Source organism: Thrips palmi, unplaced genomic scaffold (genome assembly GCF_012932325.1).
Source record: "Thrips palmi isolate BJ-2018 unplaced genomic scaffold, TpBJ-2018v1 HiC_scaffold_2, whole genome shotgun sequence".
NCBI classification, from domain to species: domain Eukaryota; kingdom Metazoa; phylum Arthropoda; class Insecta; order Thysanoptera; family Thripidae; genus Thrips; species Thrips palmi.
Genome location: NW_023144629.1, coordinates 12,609,400 through 12,626,630, shown reverse-complemented (window position 1 = coordinate 12,626,630; position 17,231 = coordinate 12,609,400).

Here is a 17,231-nt window from a genome sequence, read left to right as displayed (position 1 = left end):
AATTGACCAAAAACTGACCATTCTCTAGTGACATTAAAAAATTCTGACCAAAATTCAAAAATCCGGCTTAGAGACCCTGTGGGGAACAGCTTAAGGAACATCTGGTAAAAATTTTAGCCACGTAGATAAAAATTTATGACGCAAGGAACTTTTTTAACGTTAAAACTAAAATTTTGAAAAAACACGAGAAACGTACACTTTGCGTGGGTCTACGCGACGCTGCGTTCCTTCCGTCGGCTTTTAAAGATTCTTAATATATTTTGTGAGAAGGGACAATGGCTGTACCGGCTAGACAAAGGTCTGAACAAGGTATTTTCGTGAAAATCCAATTTCACATTTTTGACCGAAAACGGCCATTTTTTCAGTATAGTCTCCCCTTAACTTTTTATCAAGTTTCATGTCGTTTTATATGATTTTGAGGCTGCTGATGACGACAATAGAACCCATTCGGACCTCCGACCGAAAGTTAAGTCCCATTAGTGTAGATTTTGATGGCCAAGGACTATTTTTGAGGGGATCACGCCCATTTCAAAGGTCTGCCTAAGAAGGCAGCCTGCCGACGGCAAGTTGGCGCCGCTGGCCAAGGTAGGTGTATACGCCAGGCGTGGATTGTCGAAACTGGTGCAGCATCGCGAAGCCTGTTACGACAAGACACGGTCCGGCGTACACCTACCTTGTTAGTTCACACTCTGCCCACCTCACTACTAAGCTCCTGTAATGTAACGTGACTTGTCATTGCGATCGCTGGGACGAATTAAAAAAACAGCATTTTACAAACGTGTGTTTCATCTATTTTTCATGAATACACTTATGCACTAGCAATCAAAAACTGGCGCGAACCCGGTTGATTCTGGGTCGACGATTCCGGTGAACACGCACTCGGCGTAGGTGATGATAGGAACCGGTTGCTGGTCAATGAGAAGCTTCGCCTTGAGCCAGCAGTAGTAGTTGAGTCCAGCGGCGTACACGAGCGATTTATCCAGGTAGCAGGCCAGAATCGGGGGCAGGGCTGCACAGACACGAGGCCACAAGTCAGCAACGTAACGTTGGAAAGAATATTATCTTACAAAAACAATTTTGTGTCTCAGCGGTAACCCCGTTGCTAATTTTCAAAAGACTAGTTGTAAACTGACAAAATAATTTTTTGACCAAGTCCCAAGATGTTCGTCAACAGAAGGTTTGTAAACCAGTAGCCAAACAATGGGCATCAATTTTGATTTCCTTTTCAGTCCCGGGCTCTCAGTGTTGTCCCAGTGACCCATAGCAGGGGGCGGTAACACTACAAAGCAGGATTCAGGCGAAGCTCTCGCTTCGTGCAGGAGTTGTGGACTTCTTTTAGATTAGTAAAACTAGGCCATTGTTTTCAAGACGCTTTGCACAGATCGAAAGAGCATCAAACTTAGGGTGCATTTGACGCATTGACCTTCCCAAAACTCCCAATTTTACTTGGTACCAAAGAGAAAATCGCGGAAATGTTTACACAAAGATGGCGCCCTCGAGGTTTTTACCTAAATTATTAGACTTATTTTATTTTTCGGTATTTTCACTTCGATTTTTTGAGAGCTAGTGTAGCAGTTAAGGAATTGCCAATGAGTCCAATGCACCCTTTATGCGCTGCTCTTTCGATATGTGCAAGGCGATTTGCAAAAAATGGCCTAGTTTGAATAATCTCAAAGAAGTCCGTGACCCCTGCACGGAGCAAGACCGGAGCGTGAGCTTCGCCTCACTGCCGCTATAGGGTGTTACCGCCCCCAGACCATAGTAGTCACTTGTTACTTAGCCTGGTTAAACGATTTGAGGATTGTTTTAAGGCATCGTAAGTCGGTCAAAAAATTAGCAACAAATTCGTCGTGTTTGGAAAAGGAACCTTTTTCGTGAACAACAGTGTTGTCGAGGTCGGTAATTGTGTTGTTGCCATTAAACCATTTTTTTGGCAGTGGAGTACATCACCGATACTGGTCCTCAGCCTGAGGCGCTCAGCCAGATCAACGCAGGCGGCCGAAGCTCTAGACACGTTCAGAGCTCCGAAATGGCTTAACTTGACTCGGGCCGAATGGGTAACCCCTCTGACAACGGATCCCTCTTCCGAAGAGCAATCAGGCAGGGCCACGAGTCCCATTGAGCGACTCTGGAGCGCAAAACGAGTCCGGGATTTGGACCGCCTCCGCGGGTCTTCAGACCCACTGGAGGGCGCGGGCTTCGTCAGTGACTCTGGCTGAGGTGGAGGGGTTAATTCACCGTTGCACGTACCCTTCGTTGCGGTTTTGGAGAGCGCGGTGTCGTGAGAGGGAGCAGCCTGCAAAGAGAGCATTGGTCATGCATTGAATGCAACAACAACAACAACATTCCTACCAAGTCCAAGAAGAACCCACTCGCGGGCGTAAGACAAAATGTCCTACACTTGCCAGTGCTGACCAGTCACGTGTCTTACGCTTGCAAGTGTCGGACTCTTCGTGTCCTACGCTGTCACAGCCGGTTCGTTGAACAGTGATCAAGCTGCCAACTTTACACTAAGGTGGAGGACACGGAGTGGTCGAAACCAAGATTGGCAACCATAAACGAAATTCATTTTGATATTTTCAATTCTCTTCAGAACGCGAAGCCCGGTGTGGTCATGTTTCCGAAACAAAAAAAAGGGGGGCAGACTTTTTTCTTCAATTTTGTCATATTATGGGTTGTGCGAATAGTTCGGTATCGAATCGAATCAGGGTTGATTCGATACGGGGACGAATCACTTTGCTTCAACCCCGAACATTCGAAATTTTCGAATCGACAGTGGTTCGTCTTCGAATCTGTTGCTCAGGAACGGTTGAATGTCACGCGCATAGCGTTGATTTTATACCAAAGCAAGATCAGATATATGATTTTTCCTCCTTATGTATTCCTGCTCTTTGCCCTTTCCTTCAGTACAGAAAATGTGTTTTAAAACGCACTTACTTGTTTTAGTTTCAGTTCGAATTCGATTCTTTTCTCAATCTTTGAAAGATCGATTCGATTAGATTCGACAACTATTTCCAGATTCGATTCAAGTTCGATTCGAAACTTGTTTTTAAGATTCGATTGGAAATGGATGTCCTTGATTCGCTCATCTCTATGTCATATGCCTGCTTTGCGAATGTCGTCTTCTTCACCATCTTTTAACCGGATTACCACAATTACAATAGGGGAAAATTCGAGGGGATTGACACGACCTGAACCTCATGTCGTCAGAACTTGATGAAAGTTGGCTCAAATGTCACCGCCATAGGGGTAAGTAAGCCCACAAACTTTGAACCCTCTAGCTCAATTAACATGGGCGCAGTGAGCAATCTAATTTTCGCCTGAAATTCATTTTCACCTTTTTCAGCAAAATGCACATTTTTGGAAAAGTCGTCGCGCTGGCCGCCCCGACGGCCTTTCCTCCGCCTGATCGACGTTCCTAGACTCAAAATTGTCTGGGGAATCCGAATCTGGCGTCGGTTTTTCGATAGCATTCCGATAAAAATCCAAAAATGGCACCTTTTTACAGAAATTTAGTTATTTTAGGGGTTCACGCGACAGGCCGTATCCACTAGCCCCTAATCCAAACATGCCCGTTTCAATTTTTTTTCAGTTAGGGGACACCATAAGCTTATTTTTAAGATGGGCCCCGATATTGTGTATGGGTCTTGTTCAGGAGCTAGCCCTATGCCCAACTTTTGACTTTTCCCCTAAAACATGTTTTTCTGAGAAACCTTTAAGTTCTCTCTTTGTAAGTGAACTCGATAACACTGGAGGCTGATCCAACGTGGATTGTCGATAAATAGGGTGTTTACTACACGAAAAAGCGTTAGAACATATCAAAATCTTTACTTTGAAAAATACTGTTCTGACCAGAAAATCGGAGTGATTCGACCACTGTGCTGCCGCCGCAGACGGGATCCCAATAGGACAGTGCAATTCGGAAACAATTGAGAAATTATAAAAACTCATTTCGTTATTGGTTACCAGCCCAGGTTGAAAGTCTACAGCATAAACGGTTCGCTGTTTTCCAGGAACTCTCTGAAAGACACCCATGCGTTTACTGTAGGCTGTCTGAGGAAACCAGGAACAAGGCCGAGTTCGTATACAGGTAGGGCATTATGGCCTCCATCTGCAAGTGTCTACTTGTCCCGCACTTGGATTTGAACGCGAGCCTTACCTGGGCGCAGGCCGCCGCGGCGAGCATGGCCAGGGTGATCGTCAGTATGGCGTTCATGTCGTCGGCGAGGAGGATTCACGAATGGATGCCCCAGCGCGCCATCCGCTTAAGTACCCGTGGCCACTCCGACAGAAGCACTCAACAGAGTTGAAGTGCAGCGAAGTCAATGCCTGCTTCGTGGAAAGGGGTCGTCACGTAATCACTGATGCGGGAGGGAGATGTTGTGATGTGTTCCACACGTGCGGAAAGGGGGGTAACCGTCTACGTTACGTAACCAACTTATTTGGTGACATCGCATGTTTTGAAGCCTGAACATGCACGTGCACGGAAAAACTTGGCCATCGTTCTTTAGTGTACGCCAAGGCACGATGTGCGCGGATCCTCCACGCGCTTGTCTACGCGCTAGCAGGGGGCGGTAACACCCTAAAGCGGCAGGGAGGCGAAGCCCTCGCTCCGGTCTTGCTCCGTGCAGGGGTCTTCTTCGAGATTATTCAAGCTGGGCCATTCTTTTCAAATCGCTTTGCACATATCGAAAGAGCAGCACATAAAGGGTGCATTAGGCTCATTGGCAATCCCTTAACTGCTACTTCAGCCCTCAAAAAATCAAAGTGAAAACACCGAAAAATACAATAAGTCTAATAATTGAGAAAAAACCTCGGGGGCGCTATCTTTGTGTAAACATTTCTGCTATTTTCTCTTTTGTACTCAGTAAAGTTAGGAGTTTTTGGAAGGTCAATGCGTCTAATGCACTCTAAATTTAATGCTCTATCGATCTGTGCCAAGCGTTTTGAAAATAATGGCGAAGTTTGAATAATCTCGAAGAAGTCCACAACTCCTGCACGAAGCGAGAGCTTCGCCTCACTCCTGCTTTGTAGTGTTACCGCCCCCCTGGCGCTAGCAATCCAGCTCAAAGCGCCTGTTTTGCATCGCCTGCCGGTCCATGAAAACAAAAGCAAATGTTGAAACATCACGCTCAAAGCAATATTATTTCGCAGTCTAAATCTTTGCATTTCCAGTTATTTCTACGAGATGGTAGCTTTTGGAAACAAAAGTTTAAAGTTACTTTTGTTGCTTTAGCTTTTAGTCCAAAAAAAGAAACACGCGTTAAAAGACTGTTAAAGAACTAGGCTTTGCTTTTTGAACCCTGTCTGTTGAGTTTTATGGCAAGTCTCATTATTTTCTTTTATAATTATATCTCTTCTATTTTGTGTGTGCAAAGAAATGCAAAAGGTTGGTTCTGAATCTTCACGTTGTTCGTAATCTTGGTTGATCACGTATTCTTGAGAGAGAAGGGGGGCACTGTTGCAGAAAGGTACGAAAAATTCTGTTAATTTTTTTGCGAGGATTCTCTATAGCCCTCTTATCAATTTTCTCCGTGGGCTCTTACAGTACCGTCAACGGGGGCAACTTGGGACACTTTTTCACGTATTTTGAACGCCAGAGGCAAGATTCTCAACCCAGATCAACGCATCGTAACTATGTTAAAGTTTGTCCCTTTTTAGGGGTACCGACGAAGGAGGACCCCTATTGCCCGTTACGGCTCAGAATTCTTCTTCTACGGACCCCCCAGAATAGACATTTCGCTCCCGCCATATTAATTCTTTTCATAATACAATAAAAAGTCCAGAAAATCTAAAAAATTTATCGTGGAAATTTTCCGTAAACGACTAAAACATAAATTTGCAACAATCAAGCACCCTTATCCGTTCACATTTTCCAGAAACGTTTCGAAGAAAAAATGTGCCACTCCTCAAAACTAAACCTCCTGCCTCATCAAAGTGAGAAGAAATCGTCTGTCTTCTGACAAAATGGTTAAAACATGAAAAAAAAGTCTCCATGGCAACGACACGGTGCCATCGTACCAACTGTCAAAATAAAAAGTCGCCGATAAAAAGAAATCAAAACGCCGTGAAATTCGAAAATGCCAATGCTAACGCATTGCGCGGTGTCCCGACGTTGGAACATCTTTGAAGTCTGTCAGTAAAGAGTCTGAAGCAGAAAAAACGCAATAAATTAATTTTCGGGGTTGGCAACAATTTTCTCAGCGTCTGCGCCCTTTCGAAAATCGCGAGGCTGAAAAGATGAGTAGTCGCGCATTGAAACTGCCCCTCCATTGTTGCTGAGGTTGGATTGTTTGGCTTGCTTTTAAAGGCTGCGGTTCTCTTGTGATGTTTTCCTCAATTTTGTAACCAGCACGACGGTTGGTTTGACAAACTTTATACTAGGGGTACGCGCCGTTTAGTGTGGGCGCGTAGCGTGGCTGAGCGACGCGAATTAGTTTGTGCACTTTGGACTTTGCTTAGATAGACGAAATGTGCAGCTTGTGGGCCCATCTTGAGTGAAATGTAGGTCTGGGGTATAAATGGAGGTGATTTTCGTTATCAGCACACAAAAAACTGTTGGGATCAACGTCAAAATCAATTCCAAAATTTAAGTCCAAAATTGGTCAAAATTCGGTAATGCGTGAGTCTGGGAAAACTTTGGAAGTCATTTTTGAGTTCAGCGCACCAAAAACTGCAGGAAACAATATAAAACTCGATTTGAAAATTTTGGTCCAAAATGACCTAATTTGGGATGGTAATATAAGTCTAGAGTCGAAATGGAGGTGATTTTCGTTATAAGCACACAAAAAACTGTTGGGATCAACATCAAACTCAATTCAAAAATTTTGGTCCAAATTTGGTTTAAAATTTGGTAAAGCGTGAGTCTAAAAAAAATTTGGAAGTTATTTTTGAGTTCAGCTCATCAAACACTGCAGGAAACAATATAAAACTCGACCTGAAAATTTTGGTCCCAAATGCCCTAATTTGAGATGAAAATATAAGTCTAGAGTAGAAATGGAAGTGGTTTTCATAATCAGCACTCCCAAAACTCCAAGAATCAATATGAGATTCGATTGAAAAATATCGATATCAAATTGGTCAATAATGGGTAAAGAATGGGTCTGGGTTGGTCTTCACGGATCACCCTTTGTCGTCACCTATACCCTGATGCCACACCAATGCGATTCCTTCAGTTGAGTAACATTCCATTGCAAGCATTGAATCGCTTAATTAGCTACTCGTCTGCTTGACTCACTATTCGATACATCTTTTTGGCTGAGCGATAGCGAAGCCCGTTACTCAGGTGGGGTTGAAAAGTTTTTCCTGTCTGCGTGTGTGCGTGCGTGCGTGCGTGCGTGAGTGTGTGTCCGCACTACTCCTCCTGAACGGCTCGGCCGATCTCGGTGAGATTTCGCACACTTTTTGGGTATGTCCTTGGCTCGGCACACGCGAAATTTCACCATCCTAGCTCAACTGGTTCAGTTTTTATGGCCAAAAAAAAAAATCGAGTTTTCCGTAGGCAGATCTCTTGTGTCTTAAAAAAAAGGGGGGGCCTGGGGGGCGGAGCCCCCCAGCCCCAACAAGGTAAAAAGTTCCAAGGGTCAAGATCGTGTTATTTGAAGATGAAGCAAGTCTATCTAGAATGAAGGGGGGTCCAGCCCCCCAGAAAGAAACAAGTTAGAAGTAACCGACGACAGACAAGCCATTGCCTGCCGAAGGCAGGCTAGCGCCGCAGGCCAAGGTAGGTACGCCAGGCGCGGATTGTAGGAACAGGCAGCGAGACATCGCGAAGCCTGTTACGACAAGACGAGGTCTGGCGTAATCCTACCTTGTTCTTCAAACTAATGAATTCACAAATTTATTAGTTATATTTGAGAAGCCTTTTGTCATTCTTTCATTTTAAACCAGTGAATTGAACAATATAGACTGGAATATGTAATCAATCATAGTTTATATTAAGTGACTCACTTTAGGGCAGGCTGATCTGAAGCATTCGACGGAGAACAAGTTTTGTCAAATTCAGTGAATCGTCTCATAAAGTCAAATGCAGAGGCCACTTGTTGCTCAATACGCCAACATAATTAACCTTATTCATGCCTCGTGATATTTTACCTTTTGAGTAAAAGAATACAGTACTACACTGCAAACCTAACTGTCTACTAAGTACACACTTACAGATGCATGCTTGCAAGTACACACTTACAAACGCATGCTTGCAAGTACACACTTACAAACGCATGCTTGGCAAGTACACACTTACAAACGCATGCTTGACGCCGTATAACTCCATGCGTCAAGCATGCGTTTGTTGGCTGAGCGATAGCGAAGCCTGTTACTCCAGTGGGGTTGAAAAGTTTTGTCTGTCTGTCTGTCTGTCTGTCTGTGTGTCTGTCTGTGTGTCTGTGTGTCCGCACTACTCCTCCTGAACGGCTCGGCCGATCTCGGTGAGATTTTGCACACTTCTTGGGTATGTCCTTGGCTCGGCACACGCGAAATTTCACCATCCTAGCTCAACTGGTTCAGTTTTTGGCCCGCCCTTCTATTCAAAAAATAGGGGGAGGGCCTATGCATTTGCCTTTGTGTCTGTGTGTTGTTGTTGTTGTTGTTGTTGTTGTTGTTGTTGGCGTCTGTGTACAAGGAAGGAGTTGAGCTAGAGTAACCAGATTTTGAGGGTACTTCAGGAGTACCGTCCAAACAAATAATCCGGTGGTGCAAATCCCGTCCGGGTCGCACAAGGGCTGCTGCAGGTGCATCATGGTTTACATGAGCGGGAGGGGGATTTCCGCCATTATTGGTGCTAGCAGGGCACATAGGGGTATCTTTGGAATCGGGGCGACGAGACAAGATGAATGGACCTGGTCCCGACCCCATCGGCCGCTTTTACAAGTTGGCCAGATCAGGATCTTCAAAAAAGGGGGTCGACCGACTAAAAAAAATTATTGCAGATTTCGATTGGTCTCAGCAAGACCTTTTCAACGAGGGGTCGGAAAGGGGGTCCAGGAGCCCGACTTCGTCTATTAGTCACATCAGGATCTTGAAAAAAGGGGGTCGACCGACTGAATATTTTTACTTAAGTTTTGGATAGGTCTTGGCAAGACCTCTTCAAGGAGGGGTCGGAAGGGGGGTCCAGGAGCCCGCCTTCATGAGTTATGGGAAAAAGTGCGACGGACTCGTTTTGCGCTCCTGCTGTGCCTCTATTGCAAGGAGTTGCAGTAGCATGGCAAATATGGGTATTTTCGGAATGAGGGCGAAGAGACAAATGAAATGGGCATATTCTAAGGACAGTTGGAGTAAAAAGTGTAAGGACTAAAGGGCGGGCCTAAGTCACGATGGTACATCGATAACTTTGCTTTACCCGCTCACGGCGTGTGTGATGCGAGCGGGCCGAAGGCCCGGGCCTTCGACTGGCCAAGTGGGTCTGATGCGAGGGCCCAAGGCCCGAGAAAAGGCCGCCGGCAGGCCAAGCTGGGCCCGGGCCCCCCTGTCGAACCGAGTTGCCGGCGCAGCGAAGCGGAGCTGGCAACTCGGTTCGACGGAAGGGCGGGCCCTAGCTTGTTATAGGCGAAAAACACCTAAAAAACGTCGAAAAATAGAGATTTCTGCAAATAGACCATTTCTGTCTTGTAGAAAGGGGGCCTGGGGGGCGGAGCCCCCCAGCTACGACAAGTTAAAAAGTGACAAGGGTCAAGATCGTGTTATCTGTAGATAAAACAGCTCTATTTAGAATGTAGGGGGGTCTGGGGGGCGGGGCCCCCCAGCACTCAAGAAGTTAAAAAATAACCGACAACGGAGAAGCCATTGCCTGCCGCAGGCAGGCTAGCGCCGCAGGCCAAGGTAGGTACGCCAGGCGTGGATTGGAGGAACAGGCAGCGAGACATCGCGAAGCCTGTTACGACAAGACGCGGTCTGGCGTAAACCTACCTTGTAAGTGTGTACTTGCAAGCATGCATTTGTAAGTGTGTACTTGGCCAAGCATGCGTTTGCAAGTGTGTACTTGCAGGCATGCATTTGTAAGTGTGTACTTAGTAGACAGTTAGGTTTGTAGTGTATACTATTAACATTGGGCTTACATTCAGAGAGCCAGCTTTTAAACCATTACCAATACTTAGTTCCAGTTGTCGGACACAAACTTTGGTGAAGTGAAAGGAATCGTGTCATTAAATCCAATTACCAAGTAACCCACCGCTCAAAACCTGAATCGTCTCATTGAACCCAATATCAGTTCAATCTGTTAGCACTAAATATATGGATTATTTATTGCACTCAATACATCTATTTATGGATTCTTTTAATCAATAGACGTTAGTACTTGATTATTTATGTTAGCTTGCAGCATTGCAATAGAATGTCATTTCCCCGAGACAAACCAAGACAATTAACGTTTCTTCTAATTTCAACAGAAGTTATTCATGCATCTACCTGATTTGATTTACTATGAAATTTAAAAATAAGGATAGTATCAGAGAGAATAAAATCAGTAGATGTACACAAAGGCAAAGAAAACATTCTATTTACATTCCACACAGTGCAATACAACTACACTTAGTACACTGACCTGAAGGAAGATTCCCCTGTGACGGGGGAGGGGGAGAGGGGAACGAAACACGTAAACCATTCTTACATTTAGTTTCCGTATTTTCCTCTGTTGACACTCGACACTCCGGAAGGGTTTCAATCATTCTAGAATGTTAAAAAACTATCTCAGTATCTATTTGAGAACCCCTTTGCTCTTTAGTTTGTTTATTTGCATAAGTGCCGTCCCGTCTTGCAGACGGCTTGCAAGCGCGGCAGCCGGTATGAGAAATTGGTAAGCCACACACTGCTACCAACATAACCACGCTAATTACCTAGTTCAAAACGATGTTTTGAATATTTCGAACGATGATAATTGTTAATCTGAAATAAACTCCCCCTGTAGGATGTTTAGGAGACATCAGAAGTGAAATTTGGATACTATTCGTTCAGTAGTTGCTGAGAAACGTGAGTGATTACATACAGAGAGACAGAGGGACAGATAGACAGACAGACGCACGACCAGTCACTTTTTGGAGCGCCCGAACACGGCAAGGGCTTCGCTATCGCTCAGCCAAAAAGTCAGACTGTCCCAAGTTATCCCTGGTGTCCCAAGTTACCCCCGTTGACGGTATTTTCCGTAGGGGCACACAGTATTTTCCGTAAGACCACACAGTCTTCTCCGTAGGACCTGGAAGACTGTATAGGGGAAGTTGCCAAAATTGTGGGTCCTTTTGTGTCTTTAGGCCACAGTTCCCTTATTTTTCGACGTATCGACCTGCGGTTTGATTCCCATGACCGGGCTTTATCTCCCGTACTATCCCACACACTAACCGAGCATGCAGTTCAAGCATTTCCCTGTCAAGTCCAAAAGTCCGTGTTCCAAGGCGAAAAACTCCTGAACTATTTGTCGGAGAGTAAATCCGCGAACTGCCTTTGATTCTGTTGGCAATCTTTTATGACACCTTTGGACAGCAATTTATTACAGTGACTCACACATCTTGCTTTGTTGGATGAATAAATGTCCACCGTGTACTGGTTTTCAAACATCGTCAACTTGGTGGATTTTCGCTGGAGGGCTCCATTCCGGTTGGCTGGACCATCAATGGTAAAATTCCGGCAAGTGGCATGTTTGTGTGTAACATTCCGTGTCATCAATAGGAAGCGTGCTACTCGGCCTATCGGTCCACCTGGCCATTTTGCGCTTTCACGCCTTTTAAACTTTGGGCGAGACACCTGTGCGATTTAGTGAACGGGTTGGTCCGTTTTCACGGTTTGTTTGATGATGTAACTTCCGTGCCATACACATTTTCGTTAACTTCCGTGCCATTCCCCCATGTAAAGTATAGGGGCAGAAACAAAGTGCGAGAAAATCTTGGTCTCCTTCGGAAACGCGTTTAGAATGACCCCTAGCATATTGAAGGGTACTCCACATGCTATTCAGACCAAAATTCGCCCCGAAATGAAAGTTTCATTTTTCAAATTTGTGGCACTCAGACGCCCATACGCACGGAATCTCCCGCGACCATCGCACGTCCGGTAGATCACTGATAGAAGTCGAGTGTGCACCTGTTTGGTCTTTCTTTTCATCATCACTCATGTTCCAGGAACGCCTTATCACGTTGGAACGAACGGGACAAAATGTCACGAATATTTCAAGAGGAGGCAAATGAGTCACTAGTGTTGTAGAAGCACTGGGGAGGTTGCAAATATTGTGGGTCCTTTTGGTTCTTAAAAAAATAAAAAATAAATATCTCGTTCAAGAGTTTTATTATCATTTTCCCCGTATTATGGGGGTTATTCTAAACGGGTTTCCGAAGGAGGCCAAGATTTTCTCTTACTTTGATTTTGTCCCTAAACTTAAACATGGGAAAATGGCACGGAAATTACCGAAAATGTGCATGGCACGGAAGTTACATCATCAAACAAACCATGTAAATGGACCATGCCGTTCACCAAATCGAACTGGTGTCTCGTCTGATGTTTAAAAGAGGTAAAAGCGCAAAATGGCCACGTGGACCGAAATTGACAGGCCGAGTAGCAAGCTGGCTATTCATGACACGGAATGTTACACGTCAACCTTTCAGATACCGGATTTTACCGGATACCTTTTATGGTCCAGCCAGCTGGAATGGAGCCCTACAGCGAAAATCCGCCCACCACACCGGAAAGAGGAAACCACGGTGCTGATTCTGGACGTTGACCTGAACTTTTCCCACGACAGGTTCGGCGCTGAGGTGGGGAACTCAAACTGACATCGTTTGAAAACCATTTCTCGGTGGACAATGTATGATTCGTACATTCATACATCGTACGAATGCGCGTTCGGGGCTCTTCCACGTCCACGCATGCAGTGATGAAAGAAATGTGTTTTAATACTGAATCGACTACCCAGGAGTTTGCATGCACCGATTAATGGACGTCAAGAACTTAATATTCGCGAAAACGGTATTTTGCTCCTGGGAGGTAGGCAATTTCCGTTTGAAGCATAGCTACGTCACCAACCAGAGTAAAATCACGTTGGGCATCCAAAGAAGTGGTCCTGTACCAAAACTCAAGTACTGTAGATAGCCAGTCAGACAAGGTCTATTTCGAATGATTTTCAATTCTGCTCCTGGAAAATAGGCAAACGCGTGTACCGCCGCTCTGCAGGGGGTTCCACCTGGGCTCCACCTCTTAAAATGATCCTTGGGGATAGTACAGCAACTGTGCCAAGTGGCATTCCGGTATGACATTTTGCAAGGTGGGTTCCACTAAACTCCGGACTATAAGGAGAGCAGCGAGCAGCATTAGTCACCTGTTTTCAAAGGTAGCCACTGTTGGCACACACGTTAAATCGCGTCCTCGTTATTCCTTCACTTTGTACTTCCTCAGACAAAAAGATTTCGCGCCCGTTACGGTCACAGCCTGAGCATACCTAGGCACAGCACGGGCGTGTGAGGGCTCGGCACAGCACATACACTTTGAGAAAGAGTACGGAACATGTCTGGTCAATAATTTGCCAGGACCGTCCGTACTTGACAACTACGGAACGTTCCGTACTTTTTTTCCGTACCCATTTACGTGGGTTCATATGGAGCAAGTACGGAGCGTTCCGTACTTTTCTCCGTACTTCCGCACTATATTTTTCTGTACCATTTCCGTACAAAAGTACGGAATTTTTGGCTGAGCGATAACGAAGCCCATGCCGTGTTTGGGCGCACCAAAAAGTGACTGGTCGTGAGTCTGTCTGTCTGTCCGTAACTCACTCACGTTTCTCGGCAACTACCGCACGAATAATATCCATATTTCACACCTGATGTCTTCTAACATTCCTACAGGGGGAGTTTATCTCAGATTAACAATTATCATCGTTTGAAATATTCAAAACATCGTTTTGAACTAGGTAATTAGCGTGGTTAGGTTGGTAGCAGCGTGTGGCTGACAAATTTCTCATACCCACTGCCACGCTTGCAAGCCGTCTTCAAGACGGGACGGCACTTATGCAAATAAATAAATAAACTAAAGAGCAAAGGGGTTCTGATATAGGTCCTGAGATAGTTTTTTAACATTCTAGAATGATTGAAACCCTTCCGGAGTGTCAACAGAGGAAAATACGAAAAGTGAATGTGAGAATGGTTTGCGTGTTTCGTCCCCCCTCTCCCCCCCCCTCTCCCTCCCTCGGCGCAGGGTAATCTTCCTTCAGGTCATTGCACTGTGAGTGTGAGTGTAGTTGTGGCTTGAAAATAGAATGTTTTCTTTGCATTCCACTTTATGTGCATCTGCTGATTTTATTTTCTATCCTTATTTTTTAAATTTCAAAGTAAATCAAATCAGGTAAATTCATGAATAACTTCTGTTGAAATTGGAAGACATGTTAAATGTCTTGGTTTTACTCGGGAAATGACATTCTATTGCAATGCTGCAAGCTAACATAAATATTCTAGTTCTAACATATATTGACTAAAAGAATCCATTTATAGATGTACTCGCGCCGCTCGCTGGGGGCTCCGCCCCCAGACCCCCGCATGTGTGCGGCGCGTACCGAAGTATTTTAAGGAAGTCCGTGGTGACCAGAGACAAACTTCTAAGAGGGTAAATGTACTGCTTTTTGGAGGGACCTATTAAACTGCTTTTGACCATATATTTAAGCTACTATTGCTGCCAAAATAGATAGTTTGTTGGCTGAGCGATAGCGAAGCCTGTTACTCCAGTGCGGTTGAAAAGTTTTGTCTGTCTGTGTGTCTGTCTGTCTGTCTGTGTGTGTGTGTACACAACTCCTCCTGAACGGCTCGGCCGATCTGGCTGAGATTTCGCAGGGTTATTAGGTATACACTGAAAACGTAATGGTCGGACACATGGCCAAAATATGGCGTGACAAAAAGTCACGCCAAAAATTGGCGTGACACGAAATTCACGCCGAAAAATGGCGTGACATGTGAGTCCCGCCCTCATTTGGCGTAAATGACAACGCGTTTTATGAGACAAGTCACGCCAAAAAGCGGCATGACAAGAAATTCACGCCAAAAATTGGCGTGAATTTTTCAGTCACGCCTATTTTTGGCGTGACTTTTCTGTCATGTCGTTTAATGGCGTGACACTTAATTCACGCCCCTGCAGCGGCACGAAGTCACGCCGATAGATTTTCAGTGTATGTTCTTGGCTCGGCACACGCGAAATTTCACCATCCTAGCTCAAGTGGTTCAGTTTTAATAGCCGAAAAACACCTAAAAAACGGCGAAAAATCGAGTTTTCTGTCGGTAGACCTCTCCTGCCTGGATGAAAGGGGGGTCTGGGGGGCGGGGCCCCCCAGCCGCGACATGTCGAAAAGTTACAAGGGTCAAGATCGTGTAATTTGTAGATGAAGCACCTCTATCTAGAATGAAGGGGGTCTGTGGGCCCCCAGCATGCAACAGTTCTGAAGTAACTGATGATGGACGAGCATTGTCTGCCGAAGGCAGCCTAGCGCCGCCGGCCAAGGTAGGTACGCCAGGCGCGGATTGGAGAAACAGGCAGCGACACATCGCGAAGCCTGTTACGACAAGACGCGGTCTGGCGTAAACCTACCTTGTATTGCATTGGCTACTGTGGCAGTCAATGGGTGCATACAAGGTCCGGAAGATTTTAAAGACTGCTTTGACAAAAATAAGATCTGTGTTCATTCTGGTCAATGTGACCGAAGGCCAACAAACTAATGGGCCTCTTCTGCGTTTTTAATTTCTGATTTCTATTGCTTTTCCGGCCAGGTTTTAGACGCAATGTATTTCATCGTTTTTACCCCATTGCTGGTGTCGGAGACCCGATTGCGGCACCGCTTCGGAAATGCCTCGAGTAGACCTACCGATAGGGCGCATACAAATTTTTAGTCGGTCGGTCCCCTTTTCCGAAGATTGAGTAGAGTGCATTTTGGTCAGTTTAGAACTATTTAATCGTTTTGAGGATGTTGCCGGTGACGGGGACCCGATTGTGGCACAGTTTCGGAAATGTCTCGACCAGACCTACCGATAGGGCGAATAAAAATTTTCAGTCGGTCGGTCCCCTTTTTTGAAGATTGAGTGGATTTTGTTGAATTTAGGCCTATGTAATCGTTTTGAGGATGTTGCCGGTGGCGGGAACCCGATTTCGGCACAGTTTCGGAAATGTCTCGACCAGACCTACCGATCGGGCGAATAAAATTTTTTAGTCGGTCGGTCCCCTTTTTTGAAGATTGAGTAGGTTTGCTCGGAAACGGTAAGGAATTTGGTCCCCTTTTTGGCCCGCCCTTCTATTCAAAAAATAGGGGGAGGGCCTATGCATTTGCCTTTGTGTCTGTGTGTTGTTGTTGTTGTTGTTGTTGTTGTTGTTGTTGTTGTTGGCGTCTGTGTACAAGGAAGGAGTTGAGCTAGAGTAACCAGATTTGGAGGGTACTTCAGGAGTACCGTCCAAACAAATAATCCGGTGGTGCAAATCCCGTCCGGGTCGCACAAGGGCTGCTGCAGGTGCATCATGGTTTACATGAGCGGGAGGGGGATTTCCGCCATTATTGGTGCTAGCAGGGCACATAGGGGTACTTTTGGAATCGGGGCGACGAGACAAGATGAATGGACCTGGTCCCGACCCCATCGGCCGCTTTTACAAGTTGGCCAGATCAGGATCTTCAAAAAAGGGGGTCGACCGACTAAAAAAATTTATTGCAGATTTCGATTGGTCTCAGCAAGACCTTTTCAACGAGGGGTCGGAAAGGGGGTCCAGGAGCCCGACTTCGTCTATTAGTCACATCAGGATCTTGAAAAAAGGGGGTCGACCGACTGAAAAATTTTACTTAAGTTTTGGATAGGTCTTGGCAAGACCTCTTCAACGAGGGGTCGGAAGGGAGGTCCAGGAGCCCGCCTTCATGAGTTATGGGAAAAAGTGCGACGGACTCGTTTTGCGCTCCTGCTGTGCCTCTATTGCAAGGAGTTGCAGTAGCATGGCAAATATGGGTATTTTCGGAATGAGGGCGAAGAGACAAATGAAATGGGCATATTCTAAGGACAGTTGGAGTAAAAAGTGTAAGGACTATTGCATATTGTGAATAGAAGGGCGGGCCTAAGTCACGATGGTACATCGATAACTTTGCTTTACCCGCTCACGGTGTGTGTGATGCGAGCGGGCCGAAGGCCCGGGCCTTCGACTGTCCAAGTTGGGTCTGATGCGAGGGCCGAAGGCCCGAGAAAAGGCCGCCGGCAGGCCAAGCTGGGCCGGCCCCCTGTCGAACCGAGTTGCCGGCGCAGCGAAGC